Source organism: Hyperolius riggenbachi, chromosome 5 (assembly GCF_040937935.1).
Source record: "Hyperolius riggenbachi isolate aHypRig1 chromosome 5, aHypRig1.pri, whole genome shotgun sequence".
NCBI classification, from domain to species: domain Eukaryota; kingdom Metazoa; phylum Chordata; class Amphibia; order Anura; family Hyperoliidae; genus Hyperolius; species Hyperolius riggenbachi.
Genome location: NC_090650.1, coordinates 128,725,849 through 128,743,693, shown reverse-complemented (window position 1 = coordinate 128,743,693; position 17,845 = coordinate 128,725,849).

Below are 17,845 nucleotides of genomic sequence, written 5' to 3'. Positions count from 1 at the left end.
CCTTCTCAGAGCTGCGGAAACAGTGGCCAGGGCAAGGTACTGTTTGACAGCGTGCCTCTGTTCAACCAGACGCTCCAACATCGCCAGGGTGGAGTTCCAGCGAGTCGGAACGTCAAGGATCAGCCGATGGCGTGGCAGATCCAGCTCCTTTTGCACGTCTTCCAGGCTCGCACAGGCTGCAGCCGAGCGCCGGAAGTGACGCACAACATTCCTTGCCGTTTCCAGCAGTTCGCCCATCCCCTGGTAGGTGCGCAGGAACTTCTGCACCACCAGGTTCAGCACGTGGGCAAGACAGGGGATGTGGGTCAGGTTTCCCCTGTGTATTGCGGCAACCAGATTGGCCCCATTGTCGGCCACCACCTCTCCGACTCTGAGGCCTCTGGGGGTCAGCCAAATCCTCTCCTGCTCCTGGAGTTTGGCCAACACATGGGTTGCCGTCAGCTTGGTCTTCCCAAGGCTGACCAAGTGCAGCAGCGCTTGGCAGTGGCGGGCCTTCACGCTGCTGCTGAGGCGGGGGGTTTGGCCAGGTGTGCCGGAGAATGGCAGAGGATCGGAGGAACCTGCTGCAGTTCCCCTGAGCCTGCGGGGTGGCACCACCCACTGTGTTGCTGCTGCTGCTGTGCCCGCTGCTGCTCTCCCATCCTCACCCCCTTCCACCAAGCTGACCCAGTGGACAGTGAAGGACAGGTAGCGGCCTGTCCCGAAGCGGCTGCTCCAGGAGTCCATGGTGACGTGGACCCTTTCACCAACCGCGTGCTCCAGCCCTCGCTCCACATTGGCCATCACAAAGCGATGCAGTGCAGGAATGGCCTTGCGGGAGAAAAAGTGTCTGCTGGGGAGCTGCCAGTCTGGGGCTGCGCAAGCAAGCAGCGCACGAATGTCGCTCCCCTCCTGCACGAGCGTGTACGGCAGGAGTTGGGAGCACATGGCCCGTGCCAGCAAGCCGTTCAGCTGCCGCACGCGACGGCTGCTGGGAGGCAGAGCCCTAACCACCCCCTGGAAGGACTCGCTCAAAATGCTCTGGCGTGGCCTTTTGCTGACACGGGAATCAGCAGACACAGCAGAGGAGGCCACTGAGGACTGGCTGCCAGAACAGGCCTCAGTGTCGGCGGCAGGAGTTGCAGAGGGGGGAGGAGCAGTGCGTTTCCGCACTCCTGCTGGTGCTGCTGGAGGAGCAGGAGGGCGGGTGGCTGCTGTTGCTGCTGCTGCTGCTGAAGGCTGTGCAGTGATGGGTGTGGTGCCACTGCCAGCACCAGATGCCTTCAGCCTCTGGAACTCCTCATGCTGGTGGAAATGTTTAGCCGCAAGGTGGTTGATGAGCGAGCTGGTGCAGAACTTTAAGGGGTCTGCACCTCTGCTCAACTTCCGCTGACAGTGGTTGCAAGTGGCGTACTTGCTGTACACAGTGGGCATGGTGAAATATCGCCAGATTGGTGACTTAAACATCCCCCTACGGCATGGAAGCGCTGCTGCCTGTCTCCCTGTGGTGGTTGGGGGGGGGGGCTTGGGTGCGGCTGGTGGTGGTACTGGCTGATGCTGCTGCTGCTGAGCCTGAGACACCAGCAGGGTGTGGGACGCTGCCAATGCTTGCAATGATGCGCCTCCTTGCAAGGCCCACAAGCGCATCCTCCTCCTCCTCCTCAGAGCTGCTGAGGACGACATCCCCTGGAGGTGGTGGCACCCAGTCTCTGTCTGTCACCGGGTCATCATCATCCTCCCCCTCCTGAAACATGTCCTGCTGGGATGAGGACCCCCCAAACTCCTCTCCTGATGCATGGATGGGCTGCTTGACTGTCGCCACAGTCTTGCTGTCCAATCCCTCATCCCCCAAAGTGCCCATCAGCATCTCCTCCTCAAGATCGCCAACAACAGCAGACAATTTACTCATGATGCCTGGGGTCAAAAGACTGCTGAATGACAGGTCGGCGAGTGACGGTGAACTGGCCTCCTCCCCAGACCCTGCTGGGCGGCTGCTGCGAACAGGGGTGGTGGTGGTGGTGAGGGTGGAGGCCTCGGATGCAGAGCTGATGGCGGGCTGCTCATCCTCCGTCATGAGTTGCACCACAGTGTCTGCATCCTTTTCCTCAATGGGACGTTTCCGACCCGGCTGGAGGAAAATGGGAGCAGGTGCTACACGCTGCTGCTGCTGTGTCTCTGCAGCGTGAGTTGCAGATGCTCCTGCTGGGCGGCGCCCAAGGCGTCCACGGCCAGTGGCTATGGGAGGAATGTTAGCCACTGACGCTGCTGCTGCGGAACTGTGCATGGTGGCGCGCCCGCGGCTTGCCACAATGCTGCTCCCTCTCCTCCTGATTCCCTTGCTGCCCTTCCCCTTGCCCAAACCGCGCTGGCTGCCACTTCCAGACATCTTCAATGTTTTGGGCGTATAGACAAAAGTTTTTTAAAAGGGCGGGTGAAAAGTGGGGTACTTTAATGGAGTGGGTTGGTTGGTGAGGTGACTGAGTTAGTGTCCCCTAGTACAGTAAGTAAGTAGTAACAGTCAGGAAGTACAACTAGCAGTTACAATAATCAGTAGTAATCACAAGTAAATTTAGTGTGTGTACACTCAGACAGTGAGTGCCCGCACGCAGGAGCTAGTAGCCTATGAACACAGTGACTGAGTGTCCTAGACTCCTAGTACAGTAAGAGTAAGTAGTAACAGTAAGTAGAACTAACTAATTACAATAATCAATCAGCGATCAGAAGGAAATGGAGTGTGGGTGGTGTGTGTACACTCAGACAGTGAGTGACCGCACGCAGGAGCTAGTAGCCTATGAACACACAGTGACTGAGTGTCCTAGACTCCTAGTACAGTAAGAGTAAGTAGTAACAGTAAGTAGAACTAACTAATTACAATAATCAATCAGCGATCAGAAGGAAATGGAGTGTGGGTGGTGTGTGTACACTCAGACAGTGAGTGCCCGCACGCAGGAGCTAGTAGCCTATGAACACAGTGACTGAGTGTCCTAGACTCCTAGTACAGTAAGAGTAAGTAGTAACAGTAAGTAGAACTAACTAATTACAATAATCAATCAGCGATCAGAAGGAAATGGAGTGTGGGTGGTGTGTGTACACTCAGACAGTGAGTGACCGCACGCAGGAGCTAGTAGCCTATGAACACACAGTGACTGAGTGTCCTAGACTCCTAGTACAGTAAGAGTAAGTAGTAACAGTAAGTAGAACTAACTAATTACAATAATCAATCAGCGATCAGAAGGAAATGGAGTGTGGGTGGTGTGTGTACACTCAGACAGTGAGTGCCCGCACGCAGGAGCTAGTAGCCTATGAACACAGTGACTGAGTGTCCTAGACTCCTAGTACAGTAAGAGTAAGTAGTAACAGTAAGTAGAACTAACTAATTACAATAATCAATCAGCGATCAGAAGGAAATGGAGTGTGGGTGGTGTGTGTACACTCAGACAGTGAGTGACCGCACGCAGGAGCTAGTAGCCTATGAACACACAGTGACTGAGTGTCCTAGACTCCTAGTACAGTAAGAGTAAGTAGTAACAGTAAGTAGAACTAACTAATTACAATAATCAATCAGCGATCAGAAGGAAATGGAGTGTGGGTGGTGTGTGTACACTCAGACAGTGAGTGACCGCACGCAGGAGCTAGTAGCCTATGAACACAGTGACTGAGTGTCCTAGACTCCTAGTACAGTAAGAGTAAGTAGTAACAGTAAGTAGAACTAACTAATTACAATAATCAATCAGCGATCAGAAGGAAATGGAGTGTGGGTGGTGTGTGTACACTCAGACAGTGAGTGACCGCACGCAGGAGCTAGTAGCCTATGAACACACAGTGACTGAGTGTCCTAGACTCCTAGTACAGTAAGAGTAAGTAGTAACAGTAAGTAGAACTAACTAATTACAATAATCAATCAGCGATCAGAAGGAAATGGAGTGTGGGTGGTGTGTGTACACTCAGACAGTGAGTGCCCGCACGCAGGAGCTAGTAGCCTATGAACACAGTGACTGAGTGTCCTAGACTCCTAGTACAGTAAGAGTAAGTAGTAACAGTAAGTAGAACTAACTAATTACAATAATCAATCAGCGATCAGAAGGAAATGGAGTGTGGGTGGTGTGTGTACACTCAGACAGTGAGTGACCGCACGCAGGAGCTAGTAGCCTATGAACACACAGTGACTGAGTGTCCTAGACTCCTAGTACAGTAAGAGTAAGTAGTAACAGTAAGTAGAACTAACTAATTACAATAATCAATCAGCGATCAGAAGGAAATGGAGTGTGGGTGGTGTGTGTACACTCAGACAGTGAGTGACCGCACGCAGGAGCTAGTAGCCTATGAACACACAGTGACTGAGTGTCCTAGACTCCTAGTACAGTAAGAGTAAGTAGTAACAGTAAGTAGAACTAACTAATTACAATAATCAATCAGCGATCAGAAGGAAATGGAGTGTGGGTGGTGTGTGTACACTCAGACAGTGAGTGTCCGCACGCAGGAGCTAGTAGCCTATGAACACAGTGACTGAGTGTCCTAGACTCCTAGTACAGTAAGAGTAAGTAGTAACAGTAAGTAGAACTAACTAATTACAATAATCAATCAGCGATCAGAAGGAAATGGAGTGTGGGTGGTGTGTGTACACTCAGACAGTGAGTGACCGCACGCAGGAGCTAGTAGCCTATGAACACACAGTGACTGAGTGTCCTAGACTCCTAGTACAGTAAGAGTAAGTAGTAACAGTAAGTAGAACTAACTAATTACAATAATCAATCAGCGATCAGAAGGAAATGGAGTGTGGGTGGTGTGTGTACACTCAGACAGTGAGTGCCCGCACGCAGGAGCTAGTAGCCTATGAACACAGTGACTGAGTGTCCTAGACTCCTAGTACAGTAAGAGTAAGTAGTAACAGTAAGTAGAACTAACTAATTACAATAATCAATCAGCGATCAGAAGGAAATGGAGTGTGGGTGGTGTGTGTACACTCAGACAGTGAGTGACCGCACGCAGGAGCTAGTAGCCTATGAACACAGTGACTGTCTGACTGAGTGTCCTAGACTCCTAGTACAGTAAGAGTAAGTAGTAACAGTAAGTACAACTAACTAACAATAATCTATCAGTAATCAGAAGGAAATAGAGTGTGTGTAGTATGTACACACAGTGAGTGAGTGCACACACGCAGGAGCTAGCTAGTAGCCTATAAACAGTGACAGTCAGTGAGTGTCCTACTCCTAGTACAGTATAACTACAATACTATTAGTAAAGGACAGCAGAAATACTGGTATAGATGAGAGAAATAAACAGAGGACAGCTGCCCACAGAGGCAAGGCCCCCCTGAGGCCTAAACCTGTAAGCTTGCAGCAGCTGCCTGTCTCTAATGTAACACACAAGCTACTAACTAAAATACAATGTCTATCTAACTAACAACAATATAGGTGTATATGGCAGGTGTAGGTGAGCAAAAACGCTAGGTAAATGATCACAATAGAGCACTTGCTAAGCCAAAGCACAAAGGAGCAACTCTCTCTCTGTACAAGTCTCAGGCAAGCATGGAGAAACGGAACATGGCGGCCGCTATTTATAGGGTAGGGGCTGGCCAGGGTCCCCCTCTGTGATTGGCTGCCGTCAGAGGGCCTGGGAGCCCTCTGATTGGCTCTAAGGACATCAATCTGGGCTATGACGCTATTCGAGCTCGGTACCGAGCTCGAATAGCGCCGTTTGCTCGAATAGCTCGAATAGTGAATGGGCTATTCGAGTGTACTCGGATAGCCCATTCGAATAGCTACAGCTATTCGGAGCTCGAATACCGAGCTCGGATAGCTGAAAAAGAGCTCGAATATTCGAGCTACTCGAATATTCGAGCTCTGCTGAGCACCACTATCCAGTGCCCACTGCTGTGCCCATTGCATCCTTCAGTGACCTTGTACTGTGGCCACTGCATCCTTCAGTGACCTTGTACTGTGGCCACTGCATCCTTCAGTGACCTAGTTGTATATCCAGTGGCCACTGCTGTGCCCACTGCATCCTTCAGTGACCTTGTACTGTGCCCACTGCATCCTTCAGTGACCTTGTACTGTGCCCACTGCATCCTTCAGTGACCTAGTTGTATATCCAGTGCCCACTGCTGTGCCCACTGCATCCTTCAGTGACCTTGTACTGTGGCCACTGCATCCTTCAGTGACCTAGTTGTATATCCAGTGCCCACTGCTGTGCCCACTGCATCCTTCAGTGACCTTGTACTGTGCCCACTGCATCCTTCAGTGACCTTGTACTGTGCCCACTGCATCCAGTGATTCATTACTAGCAACATGTCTGGCAGGGTTTCGCGGGGTGAGAGGAAAGGGAGTTCAATTGCCTCAGCCACTTCTGGGACTGCTCCACGTCCAGGGAGAGGACGCCCAGCTGTACGTGGTCGTGATGCAGCAGAAAGGGGGGCAGCAAAGCCTGGGCCGAGTCAGCGGACGCCATTGTCCAAATATTTTAAAGTTTCTGGTCCCCGTGTGGTGGTTGAGCAAATGGAACCTGACGTACTCATGGACATCATGACTTCCTCCCAGACCTCTACTGTGAGCACCACTCCAAGCAGTAGCAGCAGCAGCCAACATCCCACGCTTGTTGTGACATCCACCCCAGCACCCACTGGTCAGCAGCCCTCCCAGGATGACAGCGTTCTGTCCCTCAGTCCGGCATCTGGGAACCTGCTGATGCAAGAAGCTCAGGACTTACTGGGGACTGATGTGGCAGAGATTGAGATCGGGCCACAATCACAAGCGTTGTTGAGTTCTGGTGATGAAGAAGAAGGGTCTGTGTCTGGGGATGTAGGGACAGAAGAGGAGGCGGGGGAGTCAGAGGAAGAGCTGGATTATGATGATGCTGCTGATGATGACGACGTTGTGGACCCTAACTATGTGCAGCCTGCTGAGTCCGTGGAAGAATGGTCAGAGGCAGAGCAGGATGACGAGTCACCTCGGCCTAGGCAAGGAATATATCGCCATATGTCAGGCAGGGGCAGGGGCATCGGCAGCAGTGGGCGTGGAGGAAGTAGACAGGACACTGCTTCAGCCGGCACCACCACCATGCAACCCCCGGCAACTACTACCACACATTGCTCCTCTGCACCCTCTGCTAGTGGGGGCCGCAGTAAATTAAAGTCACCAGTGTGGGATTGCTTTGAGGAATGTACTGATGACAAAAGGTATGCGGTGTGCAGGTTATGCAGCAAAAGATTGAGCCGTGGGAAAAGTCTGAGCAAGATGGGTACCTCATCCCTCCAGGGCCACTGCGAGTATGCGGACTTTAAGAGGAAGCAGGCACTGCTGGCAGGGGTTCCTGAGAGCAGAAGGCCCACCAGCGCAGCAGCATCCTCCCTCCCTCAGAGTCGTGAATCCCCCACAGCAGCAGCAGTAGTAGCACGCAAGCGCTCTTCCACCTCGGCTGCTCAGGACACAGACATTGAGGCTGGCAGCCAGTGTTCGTCTCTCTCCTCTGTCTCCCCTGCATCCCAGCGTCGTCAGACCCTGCTGAGCGACACCTTTCAGGGTCTGACCAAGCCTCTGCCTCCAAGCCACAGGCGGATCCGCAAACTAAATGGCTTGCTGGCCCGGGCCATGGCATCACAGCTGCTTCCCTACTCCCTGGTGCAGGAGGGGAGCGCCATGCGGATGCTGCTCCAATTTGGCATCCCCGAGTGGCAAGTCCCCAGTCGCCACTATTTCAGCAGGAGCGCGATCCCAGCACTCCACAAGTTTGCGGTGGAAAACGTGGCCCGTTCCCTGGACTACTCTGTGGGCAAGCGGGTCCACGTGACCATGGACTCGTGGAGTAGCAGATTTGGGACAGGTCGCTACCTGTCCTTTACGGCCCACTGGGTGACACTGATGGAAGGGAGGGAGGACAAGAGCGCATCAGCCCAGCTAGTGGTGCCACCACGCGGGATCAGGGGGGATGCAGAAGGGTCCTGTCACGACACTCCCTCAGCACCCGGAAAGCAAGCCCGCCTCGGCAGCAGCAGCACCAAGCCTCGGCACTGCCAAGCCCTTTTAAAATTGGTGACCCTGGGGAAGGAGAGGCTTACGGCCACCAACGTCCTGGCCGCCCTCAGGAAGCAGGAGCGGAGGTGGCTGACCCCCAGAGGCCTGGAAGTGGGGTATGTGGCAGCCGATAACGGGGCCAACCTGGTGGCAGCAGTGCAGCAGGGAAACCTCCAGCACATCCCCTGCTTGGCCCACGTGCTCAATCTTGTGGTGCAGCGCTTCTTGCGCACCTACCAGGGGATGAGCGAGCTGCTGCAGGATGCCCGGGCGGTGGTACGCTTTTTCCGCCTGTCAGCCACTGCCTCTACACTCTTGTCCACCTTACAGCAGCAGTATGGAAGGCCACAACACCGGCTGATCATCGACATGCCAGTTCGCTGGAATTCGACTCTGGCCATGTTGGAGCGGCTGTGTCAGCACAGGCTGGCTCTTAGGGCCTACATGCTAGACCCAAGTGTCCCCAGCAACCAGCAAGTCCCCATGATTACTGCCACTCAGTGGACACTGATGCAGCAAGTATGCCTGGTGCTGAGTCCCTTCCTGGAGGCAACCAAGATGGTCAGTGAGGAGCGGGCCTCTGTGTGCCAGTGGGTGCCCTTGGTTTGTCTACTGGAGCAGGCAATGGACAATTTAATTGAGCGTGGGGATGAAGCCCTGAGGCAGTTGGAAGAACAGGAGCAGATGGCAGCACAGTCCAGCTCAGAGGAGGGCTCACAGCAGGTAGTGGAAGAGTTGGAGGTCCCTAACCTGAATGAGGAGGAGGAGGAGGAGCAGAGTGCAGCAGGCGTTGTACGTGGATGGCGGTTTGAGGAGGACAACGACATGGCACAGGAAGAGGACAGGCATGCGTTATGGGACAATGGCGAGGACGAGGAAGATCTTGCTGGCAGGGCCCACTTGTTTCCCATGGCTGTGCACATGTTGCGCTGCCTTCGCAGGGACCCCCGGGTGATCCAGATGCGTTCAAGGGAGGACATCTGGATTACCTTGATGCTTGATCCCCGTCTGAAGGGGAAGCTGGGAGACTTAATGACGCCATCCACCACCGAGCAACGCACAAGGGAGTTGAAGGAGGCCCTTGTGCGCAGACTACTGGAAGCATTCCCCCAGCCTTCCACCCCCACTGTAACTGCTCTGCCAAGCCAGCAAGAGGTGCCTGCCATTGCCACTAGCAGCACAACAACAACCAACAGCAGCAGCAGCAGCAGCAGCAACTGGCGCCCCGGAGACCTGAAGAGCCTAAGCAAGAGCCTGTATGCAGTGCAGCAGCCCAGAACAGAGGTGCCCGCCACAGCATCCACCACCAACCAGCACAAGCAACGACTGACCACCATGGTGTCTGACTATATGGGGTCATCCAGCGGGCTCAATGACACCGACAGCCCCGTGGACCCCTTGGAGTACTGGGTCAAGAGACTGGACATCTGGAGCGAGCTTTCCCAGTACGCCCTGGAACTCCTATCCTGCCCTCCTTCCAGTGTCCTCTCAGAGAGATGCTTTAGTGCGGCCGGTGGCGTGGTCACAGAGAATCGCTCTCGGCTCTCCCACGCCTCTGTGGACAAACTCACCTTCCTGAAAATCAACCAGGCTTGGGTGGAAGGTTAGTTCCTGGCCCCTATTGTCGGACACAGGGGGACATGAAGTGGCTGCTGCATGTGCTGTTGTTAACTATGCCTGCCTTTATAAAGACATTTACTACCTGCCTAGTGCCTACCTTGGTTAATTTTTTAGTGTTATGGTACTACTACCAGTAAGTTGCCATGGTCCTCCTTCTGAGCTGCTGAACTGACCGCCCGCTTTGTCCTCCTGACTCAGTCGCTACTACACTCTGCGTTCACACTGCCCGGGTCACCGGGTGCATTTAATTTTTGGGCCAGCACTATGACGCTGTGCTACTACTACTGTGCTGCTGCTGCTGAACTGACCGCCCGCTTTGTCCTCCTGACTCAGTCGCTACTACACTCTGCGTTCACACTGCCCGGGTCACCGGGTGCATTTAATTTTTGGCCAGCACTATGATGCTGTGCTACTACTACTGTGCTGCTGCTGCTGAACTGACCGCCCGCTTTGTCCTCCTGACTCAGTCGCTACTACACTCTGCGTTCACACTGCCCGGGTCGCCGGGTGCATTTAATTTTTTGGCCAGCACTATGACGCTGTGCTACTACTACTGTGCTGCTGCTGCTGAACTGACCGCCCACTTTGTCCTCCTAACTCAGTCGCTACTACACTCTGCGTTCACACTGCCCGGGTCGCCGGGTGCATTTAATTTTTTGGCCAGCACTATGACGCTGTGCTACTACTACTGTGCTGCTGCTGCTGAACTGACCGCCCGCTTTGTCCTCCTGACTCAGTCGCTACTACACTCTGCGTTCACACTGCCCGGGTCGCCGGGTGCATTTAATTTTTGGGCCAGCACTATGACGCTGTGCTACTACTACTGTGCTGCTGCTGCTGAACTGACCGCCCGCTTTGTCCTTCTGACTCAGTCGCTACTACACTCTGCGTTCACACTGCCCGGGTCACCGGGTGCATTTAATTTTTTGGCCAGCACTATGATGCTGTGCTACTACTACTGTGCTGCTGCTGCTGAACTGACCGCCCGCTTTGTCCTCCTGACTCAGTCGCTACTACACTCTGCGTTCACACTGCCCGGGTCGCCGGGTGCATTTAATTTTTTGGCCAGCACTATGACGCTGTGCTGCTACTACTACCACCAGTATGTTGCCGTGGTCCTTCTGTGCTGCTGAACTGACCGCCCGCATAGTCCTTCTCCTGACTCAGTCGCTACCACCACTGCACTCTGCGTTCACACTGCCCGTGTCCACTGACAACTCTGCTGCGATGTCATTGCTAATTGCTGCAAAAAAAAAAAAAATTACAAAAACCTCTCTGGAGCCTTTTTGCCGTCAGCCACTCATCCTCCTCCAGCGGTACCTTCGCCGCCAAGTGCCATTGGAACTCGCCTTCACCTCTTTGACTGCTTAACGCGTATATCCCTTTTTAAAACCACTTATTACCAATTAATAGCCCCATTTAAAGTGTTGATTTCACTTTAAAATCCATTTTCTCTAGAAAAAAAAAATTTGGGGGAATTTTTTATGTTGAAGTTATGTTGCCCCTTATCACCTCGATAATCCATGCTATTTGGGGGACTGTAGCATGTATGGGGGCTTTGTTATTAACGTTAAAAGAAAATCCGCCTCCGGGCGTGAATCCACGCGTGATTACGCCATTCACGGAAAAAAATCCGCGTGGTTGCGTGAACGCGACCGCAAATCCGCATGCGGCGGGGCCGAATGCGGATTTTTTTTTTCAACCACGCGGATTTCCAAATTCGTGGATGAGGCACATCCGAGCATCCCTGGCCTCAAGAATCAGCAAACTTATGCGTTTTGTGTTTTTGGCAAAAAGGCAGCTAGTGGTAAAGGGCCCACACACACACAGCTGAAGGAGAAGGAGCGAGGAGGAGGAATAATTAATGTCTGGATCAATTAGCAGGGGAGGGGAGTGACTAAAGGCTCATACACACATCAGACCATAGTCTTTAGAAACTGAAAGATCACAGACCAATCTTACCACCCTTCATATAGTATGAGAGCCATACTCTACACAGTCTTTTCTATGGAGCTGAACTCCACATCAGAAAAAAATCTTTGCAAGATGCTGCACACACAGATGCTGTACAGACACAAAAGATCAGTATCTGCAAAAGATCTGTTCCTGCCAAAAATCCATTCCTGCAAATTGCAATGATAGTCTATGAGATCTGCAGATCATCATACACACATGATTTAACTGACATTCATCTGCAGATCAAGCAATCATCTGCAGATCTGAAAATCCATCCTGGTGGATCTGATCTGCAGATGAATGTCAGTTAAATCATGTGTGTATGATGATCTGCAGATCTCATAGACTATCATTGCAATTTGCAGGAATGGATCTTTGGCAGGAACAGATCTTTTGCAGGTACTGATCTTTTGTGTCTGTACAGCATCTGTGTGTGCAGCATCTTGCAAAGATTTTTTTCTGATGTGGAGTTCAGCTCCATAGAAAAGACTGTGTAGAGCAGGGGTCTCAAACTCGCGGCCCGCGGGCCATTTGCGGCCCTCGATACAATATTTTGTGGCCCTCGCTGGCAAAAGCTTCCTTATAGTTCGCTTCAGTGCTCCCAAGTAATCCGCCGCATCCCCGCCACTAAACAAGGGCTGCAGAGCCCCCAAATCGCCCTGGGGGCAATCTGCCAGCATTTCCTGGAAGGGGCAGAGCTTTCAGCTTCAGCTCTGCCCCTCCTGACGTCAATCGCCGCCTCTCCCCGCCCCTCTCTGTGAAGGAAGAGTGGGAGGGGTGAGCAGAGGCGGCGATGCGCCGCGATTGTGAAATTTCTTATGCGGCCCAGCCTCATGCTGACTTTGCCTCCTGCGGCCCCCAGGTAAATTGAGTTCGAGACCCCTGGTGTAGAGTATGGCTCTCATACTACATGAGGGGTGGTAAGATTGGTCTGTGATCTTTCAGTTTCTTAAGACTATGGTCTGATGTGTGTATGAGCCTTAACAACCAATTAGGCTAGAAACCCACTAGGAGAGCTTTTCTGAGCGCTTTGTGATTTGAAAAGCTCTAGCTAATGTAATGCTATGGGTGTGATCCCACTTGAGTGATGTGATTTTATAAAAATCCTCATAGCATTACATTACCAAGAGCTTTTTCAAATCACTCACGCTTACAAAGCGCTCCCAGTGGGTTTCTGGCCTTACTGCTAGTTACACCCACCCCAGTGAAATTAATCAAATTATTTGGTTCATTATCCGGTTCTTTTTAATGAATTTAATCGAATTAATCGATTCATTGAAAAGAGCCGGACTTCCCATCACTAGTGTGGACACCTAGCTAGCAAAGTCCTGTCCTGAATCCTCCTTCTGTTTGTATTGCTATACACTGAAGAAAAGATCCAAATCATGCCACTAACGATTCATTTGAACTACCAGTGAGTAAATGGGGAGCGATCGAGTCACTAGCAAAGCAAGTAACTGGTTCCTAATACTCACCCTCGACACCCCCAGCCCAGCCCACTTACTGCTGATTGGCCCCCAGCCATCTCAATATTAATGAATTCTGTGTGCGAAGTAGAGATGGGAAGTTCAGATCTTTTCAATGATTTAGATTATTTGAATCGGATCATTGAAAAGATCCAGATCTTTGATCCGAATCTCGGATCATTTTACTAGGGAAGCATTCGGGGTTGAAATGACTAGCAGGACAGGACTTTCACTGCAGTGGACAGAGAAGGGGAGGGGGGTGGACACACAGAGAAGGGGAGAAGATGGACAGAGGGCAGGGAGTGGACAGAGAAGGAAGGAGGGACGAGCAGAGAGCAGAATTGTTTGTTTGCACACAATACCCACATGCTGCAATCATATGCTTTACATATATTTCACCTATATGTTCATCTGTATACTTTGAATGCAAACGTCGCACAGTGAAAGAAAGCATTCCCCAAAGCATTCCCAGAGGTGAAGTGCAGCTGTTTAGAGCAGTGCAGGAGGATCATATTGCCCTGCACAGGGGCAAACCCAGGATTTTCAAGGGGGTGATTCCTGAAAGGTCTCCCTCAGCCATGCACAATACAGAATAATAATATGGTAGGATGTCATGCTGGGGATTGATCAGGAGCAGTTTGGATACAGATAATAATGAGGACAGCCAACATTGGAAGGGGAAAGTGAATCATTCACACAGCAGGGCACAGGGCTGTGCTCATACCTGACTCTAAGTTTCTCAGAGCTGCTTCATGCTCTGTACACATGCTGCTGCTCCATGCTCTGTACACCCACTGCTGCTCCATGCTCTGTACACACGCTGCTGCTACATCCAAAGTCAACTGTAGCAGGGAAAGAAAGGGGGCAGTGCTGTGAGCTGCAGGATACCTGCACATATTCTGGTGTCTCAACTTGTGCCTATACCCATACACTGCACCTGCCCTGGTCTGAGGGAGGGGGGGGGGGTTCTGGGCAGCTGTAATCCCCCCCTGCGTTTGCCTATGCTGCAATCACAGTGCCTGCCCTGTCCTAGCCCAGCACGCTGTCTACAAAGTTACTGAGCTGTGCTTCTGAGCCAAACGTTTCCCATTTGTTCACTTTGCACAACTACGGAACAGACAGCCTAAAATAAGCAGCACATTACAGCCAGTACGTGTGCGCTACACATATCTGGCAGTGGCACCGATGTCCCCTCTCTCTTACCTACCTGTACCTGCAAGGCTGGCTCTCCTCCAACAGAGCGATCTATCTCTGCTCTGCTTCCAGGACCCCGCTGCCGGCTGAGAGGGGGCGTGCCGATCCAGGCCCCGACCCTTTGCGATCCGAATCACTCATTTTGATGATTCGGATGATTCGACTCACAAAAGAGATTCGGATCAAAGATCCGAATCATTCATGATCCGGACAACACTAGTGCGAAGGAGCCAGGAGAAGCAATGATTGAGGGGTGGGGGGGGGAGGTAACTAGCATCCAGTTTCTGCCAGTAACTCCCTTCCCAGTGAATTGAGTCAAATGATTCGTTCATGATGCGGATCTTTTTAATGAACTGATTCGAATGAACCGATTAATTGAAAAGATCCGGACTTCCCATCACTACCTTGGAAACACAACTCCCTCCTCTCTTCTCGATTGGCTGGCCAGGTACTGCCTGTCATCCAATCACCAGAGTGGCTGTATATTTCCCAGCTGCTGAGTAGTGATGGGAATTCCGGCTCTTCTCGGAGAATCGGCTCTTCTGAATCGGCTCCCATTAAAGAGCCGGCTGTTACGGCTCTGAATCGGCTCTTCATTAAATATCACTAGACACCACTCAGAATCGGAGTAAAAGCCCCGCCCCCGTCTCCATGACAACTCCAGACTGCTTCTCTAACTGGGGCAATCCCTCCTGCTACTGCTCTGCTCCGCCCCATACACTCCTACAAGCTGCAAGAGGAGGACTACATCTCCCAGCATGCCTCAGCGCCCTTTATTACACAGCAAATCAGAGCTGTGTGGGGCGGCTGAGGCATCGGCTCTTTCAAAACTGAAAACCAGCTCTTGTCGTTCGCAGCAAAGAGCCGGCTCTTAAAGCCGGCTCGTTTGCGAACGACCCATCACTACTGCTGAGGACCGTGGAAGAAGGAAGAGCCGACTGGGTGTCTCAGAGAGCAGCAGAGACAGAGCAAATGGCTTGAATAATTGCTGCTCATCTTGCCTCACACTCACACAAGCAGCCAGCTTCTTCAGCTCACTCACTGGGGAGACTGTAGAGAAGTCACCTTCCAGCAGTGCAGGCTCAGCTGAGAGCCAAGGCCCAAGGAGTAGAGTTGGGCGAACTGTTAGCCGAACTGTTTGGCTGCCCAACCTGTCATGTCGCTGTGGCTCTTACTACTTCCGGGTCGCAATGACCCGGAGTAGTACGTCTGCGCTGGCCCGGCGGAGCGCGTCCTAGATCGCGCTCCCGTTGCCGGGCACTCTCTGCGCATGTGTGTGACGTCACTCATGCTACTTTTTCGTATTATGTCACATGTGAACCCAGCCTGAGGTCCATTTCCATTTGGGCATTGGCCAGCATGGACACAAGGGGCTTGATTCACAAAACTGTGATAACTGATAGCATGGCCGTTTGGACGTGCAAAGGCTTAAACCCGCGTGCTAAATGAAGGTTTGCGTGCATTCACACACAAACCTTCGTTAGCACGATGCAGATGCGTTTTAATGTGTTTGTGGTTCGCTAATGTAAGACGCATATGCATTTTTTAAATATATATATTAATTTATATACAGACATCCACATCTAATATAAAATTCTATCTATCTAGCTATGTATCCATACGTATATACCATATATGTATGTATGGCCATACATACACATATGGCCGTACATAAATATACAAAGAGAAATAACACATTTTTTGGGGGAACCCATTCCACACGAACTTTCCTACTCGTTACATATGTTAATTGTGTGGGTGCCTGCCACCATTTGCTACTACGTAGGAGTGGCGTTGTGTTGTGATATCTGCACATGCTATGTGGCTTATTATTATTATTAATTTATAAAGCGCCAATATTTTTCGTGGCGCTGTACAAAGTAAGAAACGAACATGGGGTACATAATAATACAGGCAATAGTGTACACCAATATACAAGATACATAATTAGTGTCAAAATACAAAAATTATACAAAATACAGAATTGGTAATGACAGTGATAAAAGTAACATGATAAATAAAATGTTTAACAATAAAACACAAAAGGGGGAGAGAGCCCTGCCCTTGCTAGCTTACAAGCTAAAGGGAATGGTGAGAAACGTGCAACCTAGCAAATTTTTTTTCCTCTTGTTCACAATTTTCTTCTTAACATTCCCTGCAAATTTGGTGTTTTTAGCTTTTAAGGGGGCTTTGCTATTAAACATTAAAGCCGGCGGGCAGATATTTTCCAAACGGCAGCAAAGCAAGGGTTAAAACGATAAATATCGTTTGGGAGCAATACAAATATAAATATAAACGATAAATATCGTTTTTAAAGCCGGCACCATTTTTTAGCTGTCAAAAACGAAAAATAACTAGCGATAGTGGTTCTCTATGGGGCGCCGTTTTTAACTACGATAACTGGCGCCATTTTTAACGGACCCCCTATACACTATGGTCACACATACCCCTTCTCCTGTCTGCACAGTACAAGAAGAATGCATGCCAGAAGAACAATTCGAGAGCTTTATTGCACAATAATTGAACAAACATTACCTAAAAAATTAACACAAAATGTAAAGTGCCTGTGGTGAACCATTAGTATTTGGAATAACGTTTTGTTTATAAGATATGATACGTGTTTGCATGGTCACCTGGGGAGAGGCGATAAGAGTCAAAGTTGCTGTACTGCATTTGTCATGGCTTGTTAAAAGGGCAATGCTGTTGTGGCTGCTGGCTCCTTGTACTATTGTAGTGTGTGGGAGTCGGTGTGGAAGGACCACAACTCGGCTGCTGCAAACTATTGAGCAATTCCCTGGGGTTATCCGGGTTCAGTTTCTTCCACAAGGAACAATAGTTCAGTAAGCAATCCATGGAATGCTGTACTCTGCTCACGGTCCATCTGCCGCATTTTTTTAGCCACCGTTTGGCCAATACAATCAAACTTGTCGGTTTGACGACCTTGAATAAATTGTTCCATGATTCCCCTGGCATCCCCTGCACTTGGTACAGACAGTGTTTTTCTTTTTGCGTCTGTGGGCACGAGGCTGTGGTGGCGATGCAGGCCGTTCCTCTGTGATCAGCAGGTTAGTACTTTTGTTACTAGTACTACTACAACTTGTACCCGGGGTGGAGCTGAAGTCGTCTTGTTCATTTGGCTATGAACACAAAAAAAGAAAAGCACAGAAGTATCACATCATAATCTTTCCGCACTAGAAAAAGATTGCCACAATTGGTCAATTCACTGACTTTATGCCTAGTACACTCCATACAATTTTCTGTTAGATTTCACCATACAATTTTCTGTTAGATTTTTCTATTAGATTTTCTGTTAAGATTATTTTCTGTAGAGACTGGTCATTATCTCTGGTGCATTGTCTTCTGGTTATCTCCTGCTGTGCTGAGTAGAACAATGCCTAATTGCTGGGCAGATCGATGGTTAGATAGATTATTTCCAACATGTTGGAAATTATCTATCTGGCAAGTAAATCTAACAGAAAATCGAACAGAAAATTGTATGGTGTGTACCTAGCATAACAGACACCAGGGAGCCAACCAGCAAACACCCATGTTGTCTGATGTCTTTAAGGCCTGGAACCCACTGAAATCAGCAAACGCAAAACGCAACCACTAGCGTTTTGT